General features: G+C 45.1%; 2 long non-coding RNA genes and 2 other non-coding genes across 4 annotated transcripts; 2 read left to right on the top strand and 2 right to left on the bottom strand.

Annotated features, from left to right (window-relative positions):
* The first annotated feature begins 3,142 nt into the window (after positions 1-3,142).
* LOC150055768 (uncharacterized) lies at positions 3,143-4,409 on the top strand. Its single transcript, XR_016537461.1, has 3 exons — positions 3,143-3,196; positions 3,484-3,565; positions 4,286-4,409. It is a non-coding gene; the product is annotated as an uncharacterized LOC150055768 (long non-coding RNA).
* On the top strand, positions 3,781-3,901 carry LOC150055769 (small nucleolar RNA SNORA26). The gene has a single exon (XR_016537535.1). It is a non-coding gene; the product is annotated as a small nucleolar RNA SNORA26 (small nucleolar RNA).
* A 10,038-nt stretch (positions 4,410-14,447) lies between the features above and the next one.
* Positions 14,448-14,533, bottom strand: LOC150055767 (small nucleolar RNA SNORA26). The gene has a single exon (XR_016537536.1). It is a non-coding gene; the product is annotated as a small nucleolar RNA SNORA26 (small nucleolar RNA).
* Positions 14,534-19,548: 5,015 nt separating this feature from the next.
* LOC150055766 (uncharacterized) lies at positions 19,549-21,551 on the bottom strand. Its single transcript, XR_016537460.1, has 3 exons — positions 21,500-21,551; positions 20,130-20,263; positions 19,549-19,615 (listed from the first exon to the last, which is right to left on the bottom strand). It is a non-coding gene; the product is annotated as an uncharacterized LOC150055766 (long non-coding RNA).
* Between the last annotated feature and the right edge of the window lie 207 nt (positions 21,552-21,758).

The following is a 21,758-nucleotide window of genomic DNA, read 5'->3' as shown; positions in this document are numbered from 1 at the left end:
TGTTTTCTTTTTCAGTTTATTTTTGAGATAGTATCTTGCCATTCCCTTTGTTGAGTCTGGCAAAGGACCCTCTTAACACTGTCTCCTAAGAACTGGGATTTTAGGTGAGACCACCACAACCATTTTAGAAATCTCCAAAGAAGAGTGCCAGCAATGCAGACTCCAAGGACATGTTCCCAAAGACCCATCTGTCACCCAGCAGGGCCTGGTGGGGACTCTCTAATTGACACATAACCAGTGATGCCAGGGGCTTCTGATATGCTTGGATCTTACTTGTATTTTCAGAAACCATCTCAGAAGGCTCATGCCAGCATTTCATGACTCTATCTTCAGGATTTATTTTACTTTTTGCCAGGCCTGGGGCTTGAACTCAGGGTCTAAGCTTCTTTTGCTTAAGGCTAGCACTCTACCACTTGAGCCACAGCACCACTTCTGACTTTTTCCTATTTATGTGGTACTGAGGAATAGAACCCAGGTCTTCAGGCATGCTAAACAAGCACTCTACCACTAAGCCACATTCCCAGCCCTAGCATTAAATTTTTAAAGTATGTTTTTAATGAAATGGTACAGATTAAAAAGATTCTGGGTGAGGGCCAGGAGTTTGGCCCAGTGGTAGAGTGGTTGCCTAGCATGCACAAAGATCCAGGTTCAATTCCTCAGTACTACATACACAGAAAAAGCTGGAAGAGGTACTGTAGCTCAAATGGTAGAGTGGTAGCCTTGAGGAAAGACCAAGGACAGTGCTAGGCCCTGAGTTCAAGCCCCAGGACTGGTGAAAGAAAACAAAAAAACAAAAACATAATAAAACAGATTCTGGGTGTTGGAGGCGTGACTTAGTTGGTAGAGTACTAGTCTTGAGCAAAAAATTCAGGGACAGTGCCCAGGCTCTGAGTTCAAGCCTTAAGACCCACCATCTCTCACATACACTCACACACACAAAACACCCACACACAAATCGTGGCTATGATGTAGTTAGGTGGTAGAACACTTGCTTAGCTTGCATGGGGTGCAAGATTTGATTCACAGCCCAGCAAAACATTAAAGCAAAGGATTAAGGAAGGCTCAGACCTATAACTCTAGCTATTTAGGAGGCAGAGATGTGAGGATTGCTTTTGGAAGCCAGCCTGCACAAGAAAGTTCATGAGACCCTTATTTCCAGTTGACCAACCAAGAAAAAAAAACTCAAGAAGTGAAGTTGTGGCTCAAGTGGCATATACCAACTTTGAGCAGAAAAAGCTAAGGAACAGTGCCCAAGCCTTAAAGTCAAGCCTCAGTACTGTCACAAAATGAGAGAGAGAGAGAGAGAGAGAGAGAGAGAGAGAGAGAGAGAGAGAGAGAGAGAGAGAGAGAGAGAGAGAGAAATTGGTATTCATTAAAACCCAAGACACAAAAGGGAAGTGTGAGATTAAAAGAAGAGACTGAGCTGGGAGCTGGTGGCTCACCCCCGTAATCCTAGCTACTCAGGAGGCTGAGGTCTAAGGATTGCAGTTCAAAGCCAGGCCAGACATGACAGTCTGTGAGACTCTTATCTCCAATTAACCAACAGAAAACCAGAAGTGGCACTGTGACTCAAATGGTAGAATACTAGCCTGACCTGAAGAGCTCAGGAACAGAGCCCAGGCCCAGAGTTCAAGCCCCCAAAAAAGAGAGAGAGAGAACTAAGGAAAAATATAGCCAGAGCCAGCACTTAATGAATGTGAAGAAAGAGTACAAAGGGTATAAGAAAGAAGGTGATAAAGGAAAACTATGGAGGGAAGAGACTCAAATACTCAGGGACAAGGAGGAGCTGAGAAGGGAATGGAAAGTTGTGTTAAATATCAGAGAAGCTATGTAAATTAGGGATCATTGGATTTGGTCACTATGAGGCCAATGGTGGCATTAGGATGCACAGTTTCAGGAAAATAGGATGGCCAAAGACTTCTGGGTGGAAGAATGTATCAGGCTGAGATGAGGAGCACACACACACACACACACACACACACACACACACAGAGTCAAATCTACCAAATCCTATAAATGTTTGCAAAGAGGTGGCTGTTGGTCAGTTTCTATTAGTAATGTATCTTCAGTTTCTCCTTTTCCCAAACATCTTAAAGGGTTAAACAAGCCTCTACATCGGTCAGATTTTGTCATTTTCCTGTTTAAAAACATGCATCCTGAATGCTCTGGCCTCAGTCTATCTTCATATCAGACCTCAAGTTCCATTTACACTTTGTGGCTCTCCTTTAGCCAGCTAAGCATTTTCCTGTTCTGTTTTGAAGCTCTGAGCAAGCTGTAGACCTTACATCAGAGGCATCCTTCTCCAAGAATCAAATCTATATATTGGATCTTCTTCTCACTGCAATTCCCACACCTGGGGAAAGGCAATGCAGTTATGGTGAAGGCCTCTGCATGCAATCTGTCTGGATTTACATTCCAGGACCACACTTACTGTATAATCCCGGTTAACTTGCTCACTTTGTTTTCTATCTATGGTTTCAGGGATGCTAAAAAGATTTTGAGGATTCATTTTGTTAACAGATAATAAGCACTCACTGCACTTAGTCAAGCATATGGCTGCCAAGTTCGAAGCAGTCACTTTGGGGAAACTGCCTACCTCACCTTCCCCGGCTCACATCCAACCCCTTGATTACACGGTGCTAGCTGAGCACTGTAAAAGAATGAAGAACAGGACGCATGCAGAAGCAGGCTGGCCCAACCGGGCTTAGAAAAAGGCCATGATGGTGCGCTCGTGGGACAGGATAGGATCCGAGTCCCAAACACACTGGGGATGGTGTCTTGGGGAAGGAAATCCCAGAGCTGTAGTCTAGCCTAGTAGAACCCGCAGGGATGTCTTCAAGACAGTGTCTGCGAAAGGGACGCCGGCCTGAGAGACCCAGATCCACCAGTGGCCAAGGACAAGCGGAGAATCCGGGTCCGGACCCAGTCCCGCCACAACAGGACCAGAGCCCGCCCGCGGCCACCGGCCTGACCCGGCCCCCAGAGCCTTCCCCACGATTGGCTGTGGGTCAGTGGCTCCTCCCGACTCCGCCCACGACCCGGCTCTTCCCGGGGATTGGCTGCTCTCCCCGCCCCGCCCCTCGCCGAGTCTCCGGTGATTGGCCGTCTGCCCCTCTGGCTCCTCCGCGCCCCGCCCGGTGCCCTAGTCTCTGTGCTGCGCTCGGGCCTCCAGCCTTTCGGTGCAGCGGGTCTGTCGGTGAGTGCTCCTGGGCTCTGGTCTGCGGTAGTGCCTTCCCGGGAGGGTGAGGGTACGAGGCCTGGGCTCGCCCCGCGTCCCCTCGAGCTTTGCCCGTCTGGAGCTCCGCTGCTCCTGGCGGCCAGAACGGAGGGGTAGAGCAGTCCTCGGCGGCCCGGGGGTCGGGCGGCCGTGCCCGGCCCGGGGCTGCGCGAGACACACACTGCGCCGAGGGGCCTGGGGGGTTCCCGGGGGGGGGGGCGCTCCCGGCTGGTCCCCGGTAACAAGTCTGCACTTGACCTCTCCAGAACCCCAACCCGGGCGGACCCTGCGCCCCTGGAATTCATCTCTGTCCTCCTGAAGGTGCAGCTGCCTGGATTCCGACCGCAGGTACGTCCCTGTCCTGGAAGGAAGTGACAAAGCCAGGCCGGAGCACGTGGGCCAAGGGCGCGGGAGCGGGCGGTGCAAAGGCCCAAATCCTTAAGGGGAAAGCACATGGCGCTCACACTCACTGCTTCCTCTGATGGATGGCCAGGCTTGCTAAACGACTGAGATATATGCGAGGTTTGTCTGAAACTCACGAACTTCTCAAATCGCCCTTTCCTGTGCCCTTTTAAGGATGACCCGTGTCTTAAGAGGCTAACACAGAAGGGTAAAGGAAATCTCCATAAAACCCAGAGATGAGATGATAAAACTCCTCTTTGGATCCTGTCTGGAGTGACAGCTGAATCAAGAAAACCACAGTTGCAACATATTTGCAATGTTTATAAAGGATGGGATATATTGAAACTTTAAATTTTAGCTTTGTGTAGACACTTGGGTATACAAAGTGCTTTGAAGCACAGAAATGTAGATACTTCCGATGTTTGGAGGAAGAATTCACCAGTTAGGACATAGGGGCATAAGGCTTTACCAACAATTGCATTAACAGCAACTAAGAAAAAAGTTTTTTTCTCTTTTCGTGAGTCATGGGGCTTGAGCTCGGCCTGGGCTCATTGTAGATAAAAGTTTTGCACCAAGTTCCCCGGATCTCAGCCTCCTGAGTAGCTAGGATTGCAGGCGTGAGCCACCTTGCCTGGCTTAAGTGTTTTTTAATGGTTTCATTTATAGGTTGAAGACTACAAGCCAAGAAAGCTGATGCTCTGATGCCGGTATTCACACTGTTCCAACAGGATTCCACTTGCTACAATAGGAGAGTGCAGCTGATGAGGTGGTATATTAGATGTAGTAACTAGGGGTCATAGGGGTCCTTGCAATGTACTGGACAGTGCTGTGGTGGGAGGGGCACATAGCAGTTGCGCCAACTGCCCTTGTTACTTAACTCAAGTCTTGAAGTAGGTACAATTATTTCATTACCGAAGATGCAATGGTTAAGAGCCCTATGTATGCAACTTCCTATGTAATTAATGAAATCCCTTAAGATTTTAGTATCCTGATAAAATAGAAAAGGTAAACAGGTTAGTCTAAGTTATTAGGGCCAGGAGTTTGGCCTAGTCGTAGAGTGCTTGCCTAGCATGAACAAAGACCTGAGTTTGACTCCTCGGTACCACATGCATAGAAAAATGGAAGTGGTTCTGAGGCTCAGGTGAAAATCCAAGGACAGTGCGCAGGCCCTAGGTGAGTGAAATGAAAAACAGGGCGATTAAGGGCAGCAGGGGTGGCTGGGTTTCAGGAGGTGATGCTAGTATGAGAGGCATCAGTTCACACATAGAATGGAATTCCTGCCTTGTACATGGTCTGCATAGCCAGTAATTTAGTTTTCACCTTTCCAGAATCTTTAAATAAACTAATGTTGGCTTCTGTGTCCTTGATGGTTATGGCTAAATCATTTGCTTGCTTCCATGTCCAGCCTCACAGCATGTGTTCTTTAGGACATTTTTCAAATGACTTGTTTTACAAACAAGTATTCAAGAATCTTTAGGACATTTCTGAAAAGATGTCCTGCAGCTATATGGTTACTTAATAGGGTGAAGAGGTATGTCTGCTTTATAAAGAGTATGTGGCTAGGTTTATATTCTGAAGAATATGAATTTGAGTCTAGCAAACTTGTGCTACCTGACTGGTAATTGTAATCCCTCTGTATCACCTCTATAATCAAGTAAATTGGAAGATGTTTGTGTTGTGAAGGTGATTTAGAGTGGTTACTGTTACATTATGGGGAGGCTTTTTTTTTTCTTCATCCCTGAGCTCTTCAACTCAAGGCTACCCCACTTCCAGTTTTCTATTGGTTAATTGGCGATGAATCTCAGACTTCAGAGCCAGGGCATTCAAGACTCCTGAGTAGGTATGACTCTGTGCTTAGGCCACCGTGCCCAGCTCCCTCGGGTTCCTCTAAAAACTGGGAAGGAACAGCCAGCAACAAGCCTCCCCCGGCCCTTGAGACATCTCCAAATAACCACCAGAAAACCGCAACGGGTGCTGTGGCTTAACGTAGAAGAGCTCAGGGATGGACCAGGCCCAGAGTTCAAGCCCCACAACTGACTCCCCCCCAAAATGGAGAATGGGGACAAGAACATGAGAGGGGTATCAGTTTGTGAAGTTATGCGCCTTCTATCTGGCGACTATAGCTGTGACCCTTCTATTACAATAAAAGACAGGCACATAAACCTGCAAAAGTGTAGTTTAGCCATGCCCTCTGCTCCTCCCCCCACTCCGCATTACTGGGGTCCTGTCTCTTGCTTTGGTTATTTTTCAGGTTGCCTCTTGAGTCTTTGCCTGGGCCATTTTCAAACCACAATCCTGCTCTGTACCCCAGCCAGAGTTAGAATTAGATAGCACACTAGCCCTGGCTCATTTGTGAGAGGTCTCTGCTGCCCCCGCTCCTGCCTTTCAAAAAGCTGAGGTTATAGAGCCGAGATGGGAGCCATCCTACTTCCCACCGTCTTACACTTGTTTTCTACGATCCTTTACAGCCTGTACTAATATGCTTCTTGTGTTCTGGCATGAGTTTGTCAAGAGCAGGAACTGCGCGGGCCGCAGGGTCCTTTCTGGTGGTGTCGGGGCTGGCTTTGCGCCGCGCTCCTCGGGTCTCAGCCTCCTGAGTAGCTGAGATTACAGGCCTGGCCTCCGGCTGCCTGGGTTCGCTTCCCAGAGGCGCTGCGGTCCCGGCCCAGTGAGCTGATGGCGCCTCTAGACCCCCAGGTCTGCGGTCCCAGGGGCTGCGGCAAGTTGGCAAAGGGGGCGGTGCGCTGACCTGAAGTGTCGCGAGAGGGCATACCCCGCCCCCCCCCCCCCCCCCGCCAGGGCAACGAGATCTCTCTGCCAATCACCAGGGGGGCTGGGATCCCCGCCCACCCCTGGCTCCACCCCTTCCCTGAAGGGAGGCGAGGAAGGCAGGTCTGGCCTTTCCCGGCTCCCCACCCGCGGCATGGGGGGGCCGTCCCACGTCCAGCGCTGGGAGATGGTTGGGGAAGGCAGGGTCACCTTGTGAGACCGAGGTGCTTCTCCCCCGCGTGCTGATCGCATTTATTTAGGGGGACGGGGAAGAGTGGAGAAGACCCAACAAACTCATTAAATCACCAAAAGAGGGCCAACCTAGTGGCCACTGTTGGTATTCCCGCTTTTCAGGCAGGGATTGCCTGATCTAAATGTGCTGCTTTCTAAATTATCTGCCGTCCTGTTCCTGTTGTTTTCTTCCCTGCTGCTCTCCTTTGATTCAGACCTCAATGACTGCTTGCTGGGATTACTTCTACAAACAGCCTGGTAACTTCTTTCTGGTCAAACTGATAATCTTCCTAGTGCAAATCCGATCGCGTCTCAAATCCTCCTCCAATCTCTAACGTCAAGCTCTTCTGTTTAATCTTACTCCTTACAGGTTCTAGCCAAGACTGCCTTTTAAAGTACCATGGTTGTAGTTAATAAGTACTCCAGTCATCAGTGCACAGTCTACCAAAATGTCACAAACTATCACACAACAACACAGAACAAGCTCAGATAACAGAACCTAACTAGCATCTTGCTTTCAAGCACTAATTACTCTTTTGTACCCCAAGGGTGACAACTACCCTGACTTTTCTTTTTTGGTTGGTCCTGGAGCTTGAACTCCCGGCCTGGGCACTGCCCTTGAGCTCTTCAGCTCAAGGCTACCGCCCTACCCCTGGAGCCACAGCCCTACTTCTGGTTTTCTAGTGGTTAGAGATAAAAGTCCCACATTCTTTTGTGTGCCTAGGCTGGCTTTGAACCATGGTCCTCAGATCTCAGCCTCAGGAGTAACTAGAATTATAGGTGTGAGTCACTGCAGGGCTACCCTGACTTTTAATAGCCTTAATAATACTGTTTTGTGTCGTACATGATCTAAATAGACCTTATTCCTTTGTTCCTGGTTTATTATATTCATGAGGTTCATCCATATTTTAAGTATACCTATAACGTGTTTATGAAAATACTGTATTACCTTTCATTTATTTAGCCAAATTGTAAGGATTAGTGTGATCTACATTTTGGAGCTATTAAAAATATTGCTGCTGGGAACATTATATGTCCCCTTCCCACTATTTTTTTTTTTTTGGGGTCATTTGTGGGGTTTGGACACAGGGCATGGGCACTGTTCCTGAGCTCTTTTGCTCAAGATAGAACTCTACCACTTTGAGCTACAGCACTATTTGAGATTTCTGGTGGTTAACTGGAGATAAGAGTCTCGTGGACTTTCCTACCCAGGTTGGCTTTTGTTCTTTTTCTCTTTCCTCTTCCTCCTCCTCCTTTTTCATCTCTCTCTCTCCTTTATTTAATATTATTTAATAAATCTCTTACTACAGGTTATAAATGTCCTTGTTATGTTTTCCTCTAAAATGCTTTTTTTCTTAGTTTACATTTAGAATTGATGGCTGTAAATGGTAAGAAATGGAGGTAAGGGCAGATAATTTTATTCTGTGTGGATTGCCAACTGTCCCAAAAAGTTGAATATAAAAGAGTACAAAGCTAGACACTGGCTATAATTTCAGCTACTTGAGCAAGATCAGGAGGATTATGTTTGAGACTAGCCCTGCAAAAAGTAGTACACGTTTGTCATTGCATCTACATGAGAAGTATAAACAGGAGGATCTATGTTCGATTTAGCCTTATCCCCAAAATAACTAAGGCAAAAAGGGCTGGAGGTATGGCTAAAGAGCATCTGACTAACAAGCAGGAGACCTGGAGTTCAAAGAGAAGAGATTACATTCCTGCTTGAACTTATCATAAATGACTATGTTATCTTTGCACCAATACCCTGTCTCTATTACTATTACTGTATAATAAGCCTGGATGATATGTCAGTGGATTTGATTTCCATTTTAATGAACTTGAAATGGCCATGTGGCCATTGGCTACCATGCTGGACAGCACATAAAACATTTCCAACCTCACAGAAAGCTTTATTGGATTATGCTGCTCTAAAAGGTACTGAAAGCCCAACACCAGAGTCTTCATTGTACATACAGCTGTATGCATCCAGAGTGTATATTGGCTTGTTATTCAAATATATCTATGTTAAGCCAGGTACATTGGATCACACCATAATCTTAGCTACTCTGGAGGCTGAGATGTGAGGATTTTGGTTCAAAGCCAGCCTGGGCACTAAAAAGTACAAAAGCCTGTGAGACTCTTATCTCCAGTTAATCTCTCTTTTTTTTTTTTTTTTTTTTTGGCCTGTCCTGGGGCTTGAGCTCAGCGCCTAAGTACTGTCCTTGAATTTTCTCAAGGCTAGAGCTCAACCACTTTAGCCTCACCACCACTTCCGGCTTTTTTCTATGTATGTGGAACTGAGGAATTGAACCTGGGTCTTTGTGCATGCTAGGCAAAGCACTCTACCACTAGGCCAAACTCCCAGCCCTTCCAGTTAGTCTTAAAGAGGCATAACCTAGACATTTTTTTTTGGGGGGGGGGAGGAATCATGGGATGTCTAGGTTACGCCTCTTTAAGATTTGAAGTCCTAGATGAGTGAGAGAGCACTTTCTAAGCAAGTGTGATGCTTTTGGTCCCATTGCCTTGCCAGTATTGGGGAAAGAAAAGCCCCCAAACTTTTCTAATATAAACTAAGACTATAGTTTCCCCTAGGCAAGTATGGCTCCCAGTTCTTTCAACCAGGTAGTTTTAGCAATGAAAATATTATTTCAGGTATCGGAGAGCTTTGTGCTTTGTGCAACATTTTCCTTAGTCAGGTGTGTTGAAATATGGAGCCCCAAATAAGAAGGAAGTGTTCCTCCATTAGGTAGACTAGATCACAGCCTCTGTATATGCCCACACCCTAATGCCTGGAGACTTCTATAGCAAAAGGGACTTTGGATGCCACTGAGATGTTGAGGATGGGGATATTATCCTGGGTCGTCTTTGCAAGTCCTAAGCCCTCTCATCAATGCTCTTATTGTCCCTGGAGGATGAATAAGGGCTAGCTACTTTATTCGCACAAAGTCACAGGCCCTTGAGATCCACGCCTATAATCCTAGCTACTTAGGAGACTGAGATCTGAGGATCAAGGTTCAAAGCCAGCCCTGCACAAAAGAACAACTGGAGACTCTTATCTCCAATTAACCCCTGGAAAAGGGAAGTGGGGCTTGGCTATAGGGTAGGGCTGTAGCCTTGAGCTGAAGAGCTCAGGGACAATGCCCAGGCCCAGGGGTAGGGTGGTAGCCTTGAGCTGAAGAGCTCAGGGATGGCCCCATGACCCACAAAAAAACCCCAAAAAACCCAACTCAAGGTATCTCATGAAAGGGTACTCTCACAAAGTAAAGGTAGTAAGCAAGGATTTATTTTAGTATAAGAAGGTTATAGGAGAGAGAAATGTAAAAGAGAACCACTTCTTCTGCCTTTATTATTTCCAAGCAGAGGGAAATGCATGTGGCCTAGCAATGGCCTAATAAGCCTCAACCATTAGAAGATGATATTGTTTGGGGAAGAAACTGAGTTGTGATCTGGCTAAAGGTGAGATGCTTATGAAACATCCAAGCAAAGGTCTCTCTCCCTCTTCTCCCTTCTCCCTCCCTCCTTCCCCATCTCTCTTACACACACACACACACACACACACACACACACACACACACACACACACAGTTGAGTGAGGAAACCAGGCCTAGAGACACAGATTTGGAAATTATTGCTGGAGACTCAAGAGCCATTGGTATCCTTTTGTTCAATGTCTGGTAGACTTGAGCCCCACAGTCTAGATTATGGTTTAGATTTATAGGCCAGAAAGAAGCTGCTATACCAGTCCAAAGGCTGACAAACAGGAAGAAGTCTGTCAATCAGGGGAGAAGCAATTTTTTTTTGGTTCTACCCAGGTTTTCAACTGATTGGAAGAAGCTCACCCACACAAAGGAGAGATATCGGTCCAACTCAATCTATAGATTTAAATGTTAAATTCATCCACCTCCTCCAAAACAAAACAAAAGCAAGCCACTCAGAAACACTGAGAATAGTTGATCTGTTACCTAGACCCAAGATACACAAAACTAATCACAGTGGGATTTTATAGAAGGCATTTAGAAAGAGGTCATCGAGGACTACTAAGAAAGATGACTACTAAGAAGGACAGTTTGAGATCGAATAAGAACTTAATGGGGGGACCGTGTGTGGTGGCTCATGCCTGTAATCCTAGCTACTCAAGAGGCTGAGATCTGAGGATCGCAGTTCAAAGCCAGCCTGGGCATTAAGACCCTGAGACTCTTATCTCCAATTAATCACTAGAAAATAGGAAATGGGGCTGTGGCTCCTGGGATAGGGCAGTAGCCTAGAGCTGAAGAACTCAGGGACAGCGCCCAGGCCCCCAGTTTAAGCCCCAGGACTGGCCAAAAAAAAAAAAAAAAAAACAATGGGGTCATTTATTTGGCAAGATAAAAGCCAAGAATATCCTTGACAAGAGCAATTGTATTAATCATCAGATCACTAAAAAGGTGGAGACACACAGTGATATGATCAGGGGAACTTCATGGAAACAGGAAAGAAAAGAGAAGATGATAAGCGGCCTGTCTAATTGCTCCTATTTTTAATGACATGAAGACCAGGGTCATCAGATGAGAATGTGGGGTAAAAATATTCTGAGGGAAAAGGAGAAAGGAAAGTACCATGGTGTTATTTGGACAGCAGAAGCTCGACTGGGGATGCAGGAAGGACCAATTTTGGATTTCTGGTTATCTCAGGCCAGGGATAAGTGGCTAGTTGAGGGACAGGATTAGCATTATGCCAAGGGGAGGGAAAAGGAGACAGCAAAGACTGTTAACCAGGTGATGGTAATGTGGCCTAGTGGTAGAGTGCTTGCCTAGTATGCACTATGCTCTGGGTTTGTTCCTTGGTAGCACGTATGCATATAAAGCAGAAAGTGGTACTGTGGCTCAAATGGTAGAGCACTACCCTTGAGAAAGTTCAAGGACAGTGCCCAGGCCATGAGTTCAAGCCCCCAGGACTGGCCAAAAATAAAATGTTAACCATAATGATTTTTTTAAAATTATAAGCTCAAATTCTTCACAAGGAAGATGGCATAAGAGGGGAAACTCTTTCCTTAAGATGTACTCCTAAGAAATTACTCAGCCTAGGAGAATGAAGTTTTAAATATCCCATTAGATATGCACCAACTGCTTTGATCTTTCTAAAGAATGGCTTAATAGGACCACAACACAGAAAAACAAACACTTAAAAGAGATAATTAGGTTTTTAACACACACACATATTTAAACTTGAGGCTTTAAATTATCATTTGTAAACCTTCCTGTTCTGAAACACAGTTCCACAGGAAGTGGCAAAATGAATGCAAAGATTTCATGTATCCTCATCCATAGTCTTCCAGGAAAGTCACTGTGCACAGAGAAAACCAGAAATAGGTGCTAATATCTCATGGCTCTGAGACATTGCCATGCGTAGATATATGTAGTCACCGAAATTCAGATAAAGATTATGCTACAAAAATCTCCCTCTGAGCCCAGCATGGTGGCTCACGCCTATAATTCTGGCTAGTCAGTAGGCTTAGATCTGAGGATCATGGTTTAAAACCAGATGAGGCGGTGAGACTTATCTCCAATTATCACTCCAATTACACAAAGCAGTGAGATTTATCTCCAATTAATCACTAGAAAATGGGAAGTGGGGCTAAGACTCAAGGGTTGGGCAGTCACCTTGAGCTGCAGAGCTCAGGGACAGCACACAGGCCCCATCAGTCAGACATTAATTGCTACAATGTTACGTTTATCTTTCAGAAATGCAGTGCCCACTCCCTTTACACACAAGCATTTTTATAAGTTTCTCACTTAGAAGTACATATCATGTATCTATACTGCTTTTTTCCTCCTCTTTTTATCAACCTACCACAAGACCAGGCAGAATGAGGGGTTACTTCATAATAAATACTTCCCCTACCAGGTCCCTGAAGTCCTGTTCTCATCCAGGTTACACTCACACTAGACCAATTCCCCATCGAACGAGTTCAAATGTTCACAGGAAGTCAGAGAAACACTTATCATCTGCCTTGAATGGTTTGTAGCTTGCTCCCTAAAGGAAATAATGCTTCAACTTTTTAATATACACAAAGTTTGTCCTCGAGTACATAAGCATCCATTTTTTTTCCTACCTCCAAACAAAATTGAGGTTGTCAAATGTTTTTTTTTTTTATCTATTTCAACATATTCTGATCTAGAAAGTATAGTTGGGAGTGAAACTTGTCCTCTATCAACTTAATGTGTGTGTGTGTGTGTGTGTGTGTGTGTGTGTGTGTGTATAAATTAATAAATTGATCAGCTAGAGGCCAGGATGCATGTTTCAGTGTGAGTTAAGGCTTCAAAGGGAAAGTATGGGAACTTCTGATCAAGCTTAGTTATGCAAGTCAATTCTGGGAGGGCCATCTGTGCAGTGAGTCCCCTCCTTTCTGGGACTCCCTCTGTGGGGCTGTAGCAGCTGAATTCTTAGATTCTCAGAGAGGCCTGCTCCCCTCATCAGAGAGAAATTTAGAAAAAGCTTGTTTCTGCAGCTGCTGTTTGTTCAGATGTCCTTCCACTGAACATCCTGATGGGCTGTTAGGCCCCCTCTCTACCCCAACTGAACACTGAGAAGATGATTCACAGACTAGGAGCTGTCTCCATTGCAATGCACACAAGACAGGTTAAAGGTTAAAGGTCAGGAGTTAGTGATCCATGAAAGCAATAATACAGACTCGAATGAGGTTGAAAAGGAGCAAACAGGCACTACAGCTCCATGTTCCACTGAAACAACTTTGTACCCCAGGAAAGAGATACCACATTATTTAGTAGAGTGCTGCCCTCTTTTAGAGCTGTAGATGAGAGACACCTTTACCTTACTTACTGTTGGTCAACAAACGCACAAAAGCGCTTCCTTGTTGGGTGAGCAGGACATGGTATCTATGGACTGACATAACGCTAATGCCTGCATTAGCAGCATTGATCATTGTTTTATGACTTTGGAAATGTTTAATGCACATTTTTTTTCTAGATCATAAGTTCCTAGTCTTGAATAAAGGTTCTTTATCTTTTCCAGACAGGGTATTGTGCTTTTGCCCAGGCCAACCTTAAATCCTCCTACCTCTGCCTCCTCAGTTGCTGGGATTACAGATTTATAGTTCTTTTCATGCCTGGATATTTTTTTGTTTTTAATCATTAAGTGTTTTTTTTTTAGCAATGATATATACATATAATATATAAAATATATTATGTAGCATTATACAATATGTATAATTGTACTATGTATTATATATTGTTTACATTGTGTATGAAAATTATATAGTATATAAATTCTATTTTATATATTAATTTAAAAGACCAGGGAATTGGGGGGGTTATGTCTGGATATTTACCTTCTACATACCCCGAGGACTGACTTCCTAGGCAGAAAAATTTGTTAAAATTTGTTGGAGGGCAGGTGTAAATGGGGGCTTGGGTAGACAAAGCAATTTCAACGTTTCAAGAGAGATGCTCTGGTAAAGGCATGTGTGGTTGTATTTGACGGTGCATATATAGCTTAGGCACAGACAGCAAAATAGAGGATCCTTCAGTAGCACTAGCCAGCTGTCCTCCCAAACTTGCATAAGTTTGTTTTGGGGAAAAAGATGGACAAAATTGCTAAAAGGCACTTTTGGGGATGCATTTGAGCACCTTGAGATATTTTATGCCTAAGTAGCTAGCTGTGGTTGGTACTCCTTATAGTTTGGCTCTGGGAGTCTCCAGGGCTGGGTCAGCCAGTGCCTTCAGATGTTAGATTCCAGAAAGTAGATCTTAGCCTTTTGGTGTCAAATACCAGGGCTTGTTAAGAGTTATGGAAAAACACCATAAAGCTGAGTGTGGTGATTGAACTGCAATGCAGGTGTGACTTCAGGCTAGATCCAAAGAGTTTTACACAGATTCTCTGGGGTTTATGGAGGCATCCTTTACCAGCTTGACCAGGCCGTGTGTGTGTGTGTGTGTGTGTGTGTGTGTGTGGTGTGTGTGTTTAAGGGTGACGTGTGTGTGTGTGTGTGTGTGTGTGTGTGTGTGTGTGTGGTGTGTGTGTTTAAGGGTGACCAGACCGTATGTGTGTGTGTATGTGGTGTGTGTTTAAGGGTGTACTGGATTTGGGTCTCTGCACCAAACCCGCGTCAGGGAACCTTCGCCTTTGGCCACTTGCCTGGAAATCTGGACCACTTCACTAAAGAACAGTGACATACTTGCGTCTAGAACTCAGGCTGCTGCCTTCCCAACAAGTTGGAGACAAAGTCCTGGGGTGCAAGTTCCCTGAAGGTCTGCTTCTGGCACCGAAGCGAAGTGGCGGCGGGTCGGCCCCGGGCAGGCGAAGCGCAGACCGGCCCGGGAGCCACGCAGGACCCTCGGCGCGGCCGGGCATGGCCCCCGGTACCAACCCCGGCCGCAGTGGGCTGCTCCGTTCCTGCGTCGGGCCGCCGGACTGGGGGTGGGCAGAGCTCCAGGAGATGAGGGGCGAGCCCGGACCTACCGCAGGCCGACTGGAGTCCTCCACGCGGGAGGCAGGAAGCCGCTGACTATCACTGCCGATCCCCCGAGGGTGGATGGGGACGAGGGCGCCCTAAGGCGATCAGAAAAGCAAGTTGGGGACTCCCGGGCCGCAGGGGAGCGGCCAATCATGGAGAAGTCTCGGGGGGGTGGGGCGGGCGGCCAGAGCCAGCAGCCAATCCCCAGGAACATCCTGGGAGTGGGCGGGCTACTGCGCGGCCAGCCAATCGTGAAGATTCTGGGCGGGGCCTAAACGGAGAGGCTGGCAGCCTATCCCGGAGAAGGGGCGGGGCCGGAGGGATGGGCGGGGCCGGAGGGATGGGCGGGGCGGAGCCGACGGGCAGCCCACTGGGAGGATTTGACCTCTCACCATGGCTGGACCAAGGCGACTATGCTGGCAGTTTCTTTCTCAGAACCGCAAGGATTCCTGGCAAGAAGACGGGATTCACCTGGCTCCTTGGCTCTGGTGTAGCTGGTTCTCGAGCCATCGTGCCTTCCTCTGGTGCTCTGCCCGGGAGACCTTGGCTTTCACTCTCTGCTGTTTCCTGTACCACATTGTTATCACAGCACAGGTTCCCCAAGGGCCTTCTACCTGTGTACAACCGTCCATCCCTTCAGTGGACCAAAGAGGTTTCTTACACTGAGAACAAAAATTCGAGATGAAGGCACAAAATATGTCTTACTGTGATGAGAGAGAGAAGTATTACAGCTGGAAAACTGAACATTTGTAAATCACTTTATCTGTGAACTAACGTCGTCTCTGACACTGAGAAAGAATACAACTCATCTTGGCTGGTAACAATATTTCATCGCATAAATGAATAAATACCACCACTCTTTATCACCAGCGGTGGCTTCAAGTGCACACCGGAGGAAGACTCCGTTTGTGTCTCCAATGATGCACAAAAGAAACAGACACTGTAGGATTCGTGGCCCACAGTCCTAGTCACTGAGCAGAGGAGACTCCTAAGAAATAAAAATGAGGGGCCGGGCGTTTGGCCTAGTGGTAGAGTGCTTGCCTAGCATGCATGAAGACCTGGGTTCGATTCCTCGGTACAACATACATAGAAAAAAGCCAGAAGTGGTCCTGAGACTCAATTAGTAGAATTCTAGCCTTGAGAAAGCCCGAGGACAGTGCTCATGCCTTGAGCCAAGCCCAGGGCTGGCAAAAAAATAAAAGAAAGGAAAAGAAGCTAGTTTTTTCTCTTTCTTTCTTTTTTTTTGGCTATTTTTCTTTTCTTTTGGTCTGTTTATAATGTCTGTGGAAGCACAGAAAGAGAGGGATGAAGGATAAACAAAAGCAGCAATGGTACTCACTGGACACCATGTTGAAAATGAGCCATCTAACTTTTCCGTAGAGCATGGGAGAGGAAAACCAAGAGAGAGCCAGAGAAGGGGTGATATTGTCCAAAAATAAATATACTCCTTACTTGACTTAAGTAACGGTAACTTCTCTATACATCACCTGTATGATAACAATTACTTTTTATTTTATTTTTTTATTGTTGGGATAATGTATAGAGAGGTTACAGTTACATTCCTTAGGTAGTAGGTGCATTACTTCTCACACACTGATACCCCTTCCCCATTTCCCTCACCCCATCCCCCTAAATTTTTTTTGAAAGAAAAGGAAGACGATTCTGTGTGGGCTGCTGAGCTTCAAATTCCTGTTTCCTCACTCACCCAGGCCTGTAGCTTGCTTAGCTCATCCCACGCTTCCACTAGCATAACATACCACGACTTCCTAGCCACACCACCGCAGGCTTTTATTTTCTGTCACTAGTTTCTCCATAGATGTCCTCTATCTTTTGCTCTTCTGTATGGCTCAAGACATGGATTTACCATTATGTATACTCTCCACTCCTCTCCTTTTCCCACCCCTGATCCTCCCTTACAGATCTGCCTTTAAGCACTTTGCGTGCATGTGGGTGGTAAACACATCCATTAACTGAAACGCAGTAACAAGCTAGTCATAGTCTAGGAAATCCTCCGACTTACATTTCTATAGACACAGTTGATACTGTCTGAGGATATAGACTCTCTTCTCTAACTAGAGAATTAAAAGACAAGAAAATGTTTAAAGCAGAGAGAACAAGTGTATTCGGAAGCAGAAGGAAAGCAATGGTGAGACACTAGAGAGGGGACTCCCAAAAGATGAGTTTAGTGAAGTTCTTTCAATGAGTGGCTGCTGTAGGTCAGGGCTTCTCCACCAGTTCCTCCCCTGGGCTTTGTGCTGATTGCTTGATGGTTTGTGCATAAGCTTTCCTGGCTCTTTTCAATGAACAGGCACTTAGAGCATTATGGGAAGAAGTATTTGAGAGGAAACTTAAAGCATTATGGAAAGGAGAAGTGCCATGATATAGGCTACATGATATCTGTTACATGTTATGTCCACCATTTTTTTATCCCTGTCCACATGAGAAGTCTGAACTCTCTTCATATAGCATACTGACCTCCTCATTTATCACTATGCCAGCTGTACTGATTTCTCTCTTTCCTCCCCCTCTGTTCATATTCAGTTCATACCCCACCACACATGCCTACCCCAAGCTATTTTTACTTTGTAAAATGGAGTAAGGAAGGCCAGAGATGAGAGGAATCATGATTGTGAAGCAAAATGAATGTCCATCCTTTGGATGTGATGGCTTTGTGTTGGGATGTGCTTATTGATTTTTGGAATAAATATGTATAGAATATATTGTATGTCAAAACACCGTAAATAAACTTGAGACTTAACTAAAAGCCTAAAGCAGTGACAAACCTCTGATCTTGTGGATGAAATTCACATTAATACTTGAATCATGCAAATGGTGATGTCAAGGCATCCCTTGAGATTGAGGGAAGGAGAAACTGAGACTGAGTCTATGAGGGGAAGAAGAGGAGCCTGGATTCTAGATCCAGGTAGAGGCAAGAGCAGGTACAGAACCAGCCCCAGGAAGCTCAGTGCATTCACAGAAATGTGACTTCTGCACCAACAGCCAAGGGACAGGCAGACAAGGTCACATGATAAGACACAATACCATCTAGTCTGTAGGGGATTTGTGGCTGGAGATGTGGGATATGCTGCTCAGATAATCCGTGTTAAAAATGCCCATAGGTGATCCTCATTGATAATCAATTATATAAACGGATATCAATGAGAAGTTGATGATTGCCTGACAAGCATATGTTCAAGTGAGCACACTTATTAAATCCTCTGCCATCCGTTAGCTTCTTTACATAGAGCCTCTCATTAAATCCTCTACCCATGAACTGCACTCATGTATTCTAATCACTAGGCACACTTAAATGAATCATTTTGTACATGAGGGTTCGTGTATTTCTAATATTTTGTGAGAACTATGTGACTCCTCACTGAATAGTATAGATGTGTGGTGAGCACACGGCATTCAAAATCTATTAACCAACACATCTGAAGAGTCCAGTTCCACATAAACAGCTGCACACTTGTGGGCACAAATACAAATTTAGCAAATATGTATCACCCACATGATTGATACAGAATGGCAGCATGGAATTCCTAATTTCTGCCACTTTGAAGGTGCTCCTTAACGTTGGCAGTGGACTAGGATTTAAAGTCCTTTAAAATTCAGAAGTATATTAAGACAGCCATGTTAGAAGTTGCCATGATGATGCTAAATAATAATTTTCTTTCTTACACCTTTGGTTATATTAGATTTTTTGAAAACTTTCTTAAAATGTTACCCATTATATATACTTATTATGCATATATATGTATATACCCATCATGTATTCTATTGGACTACTGTATGAATTATGGAGGTCAGCTAGATTATTTAACAGAAGGCACTGATTGAAAGTGCAGCTAGAATGAACCTTTAATTCTGTTAAAGAAAATGGAGTGAAAAGAAATTCTGTGACTTGATTCTTCTGTGACAGGGTTTTAATGAGATTGCTTGCACAGAGTGCTGTTCTACATCAAAAAAAGAATACAAATCCCTACAAGTTCTATTTCTGGCTCCACCACAGAACAAAATGGAACCTGTTCGTTTCATTTCTCCCTGCAAAATGTAGGTGATGCTTTCAGCCTATTTTTACATGAATAGCAGGATTGATGAACATCACAAGTGACCATGTGGTTCTGTAATCACAGATGTATCTTTAGTGTTGTATTTTCATGAGAAATGAAAATTAGGGTTTTTTTCCCTTGAAGAGTTAATGTGAGGTTAAAACTTCAAAATCTGGAAAGTACAGTTGATCAGCTGCTCTCTAAAAATTCTAGTTTTCAAATTTAAGCAAGAGAAGAATCAGATAAATCTTTCAAGTGATAATCAAAAACAGTAAAGAAGAACTTAAAAAAATGTTGCCTTCTACAATGCAATCAATCTTTTTCAGAAAGTCATTCTTTACTTTTCAGTAAAATTAGTAAGATGTTCTGACATACATTACTAAATCTTATGTTGTATGAGGCTGGTTTGTTAAGGGGAAAAAAATGGCAAAAGTCCCTGGCTGGCTTTTTCATCCATGGCTCACATCTGTAATACTGGCTACTCAGGAAGCCAAGCTGTGAGGATTATAGATCAAAACCAATGTGGGCAGGAAAAACTGTGAGACCCTTATCTTCCATTAATCACACAAAAAGCTGCAAGTGGCTGCAGTTCAAGTGATAAGAGTGATAACTTTGAACACAAAAGTTCAAGGACAGCATCCAGACCCTTGGTTTTAGCCTCAGGATCAGCACACACATACACACACGGGTGTATATGCATACACACAGAGTAAATTACTGTGTCTAGGGGAATTTACATAGAAAGCTAGTTGAGTAATAATGCAATTTAAGAATGAGTCTTACCTGGGTACAGTGTTTCACTCCTGTAATTCCAGCTATTTAGAAAGCAGAAATTGCAAGAATTATATGTGTAGGTTAGCTAAAATTATCCAGACTAGAGGTTCCAGGTTAGCCTTGAACCCATTTTCGAGCTGTGGCTGGTTTTGAACTTGGATACTCCAGCCTCAGCTGTCCAATGCTGGAATTACAAACATACATCATCACACCTGGCCCAAGCCGGGGTTCTCACCTCACTCATTTTGGGGCAGATTCATCAAGAAGGCCGCTGTGGTTTGGATGTATGTATCCCCAAGGCCCATATGTTCAAGGCTTGGTTCTCACGATGGCTACTGGGAAGTGGTGGAACTTTGTGGAAAACAGGACCTGGTGGAAAAGCTCTAGGACTAAGAGGTGTGTCCATCAAGGAATCATGGAACCCATGTCTTTTTCTTCCTTTCCTTGCTTTCTGGTCACGAGGTTTACTCCACTGTATGCTCCTGCCATGGTGTGCTGCCCACTCACCAGGGGCACAGAGATTGGAGCCATTGGATCTCGGACTAGAACCTCTAATACTATGAGCCCAAATCCAAATAACCTTCCTTTCTTTTCTTTCTTTCTTTCTTTCTTTCTTTCTTTCTTTCTTTCTTTCTTTCTTTCCTTCCTTCCTTCCTTCCTTCCTTCCTTCCTTCCTTCCTTCCTTCCTTCCTTCCTTCCTTCCTCTTCTCTCTTTCTTCTTTTCTTTCTTCTGTCTGTCTGTCTGTCTGTCTGTGTGGGGCTTAAACTCAGGGCTTGGGCTCTGTCTGTCTGAGCTCTTTTTTTTTTTTGCCCGAGGCTAGCAGCCTACCACTTCCAACTCCACTTTAGTTCTGGTGTGGTTCTCATGAGAACTTTTCTGCCTGTGTTGGCTTCAATCCTCAGATGTCAACCTCCTGAATAGCTAGGATTACAGGTGTGAGCCACTGGCACCCAGCAACCCTTTTCCATTATGTTAGTTGTCTCTGCTATTTTGTTACTGTGACAGGAAGCTGAGTAGTACAGGCGCTATGAATGCTTATAAAACCTTAAAGTTTTTGTCACATAAGGAAGATTGCTACTGCACTGGCCTCATCCTGGTTTACTCTTCTATAATGCATAAACACAAACTCCAAGCCAAGGATCTGGATGGAAACAATGAAGAGTTAGTGTTTGGCTGGGATTGTGGCCTAGTGGTAGAGTGCTTGCCTAGCATGCACAAAGCCTGGGTTCCTCAGTACCACATACACAGAAAAAAAGCTGGAAGTGGTGCTGTGTGGAGTAAAGAGGTAGAGCTCTAGCATTGAAAAAGCCCAAGGACAGTGCCCAGGCCCTCCAGTTCAAACCCCAGGACTGGCAACAAAACAAAACAAAAAAGCGTGTTCATTATAGACACTGAATATAGAGAAGATATCCGCTTCCTGGGGTCTGCAGTTGCCGTCATATTCTCCTCTACTTGGCTGTCAGCTTGTGCCTAGGAAACTCCTCTATTAAATATATATGTCTTTTGATTTTTGAAGCTTTTCCCTTTAGAAAAGGCTCCAGTTGACCTACCCCTCCACACACACTTGTAGTCCTGTTTCCTCTCCCAGAGTCCTGAGGACTCACTTTCAATCAGATGGATGAAGTCAGGAAACGAGGGTCTTCACATCCCTTCTGCACTTTTTCAGCAACAGGCCCTAGGTGAGCGCCAGCCGTATGCTGGGATCTGAACTACATGCCTCGGGCACAAAGATGATAGAACATGGTCCTGTTGTGCCAAGAATGTCCCATGTTCTGGGAATGACCCTCTCCCCCCCCCCCCCTTGCCCAGAGCCCAGGTACTAATCAAAAACCCATGTTCCCGGAACTAGCCTGGACTTGAACC

The sequence above is a fragment of the Megascapheus bottae genome, chromosome 13 (genome assembly GCF_031878675.1).
Source record: "Megascapheus bottae isolate mThoBot1 chromosome 13, mThoBot2.hap1, whole genome shotgun sequence".
Lineage (NCBI taxonomy): Eukaryota > Metazoa > Chordata > Mammalia > Rodentia > Geomyidae > Megascapheus > Megascapheus bottae.
Note: the sequence above shows the minus strand (reverse complement) of the source record. Positions and strands in the feature narration are given on the sequence as shown.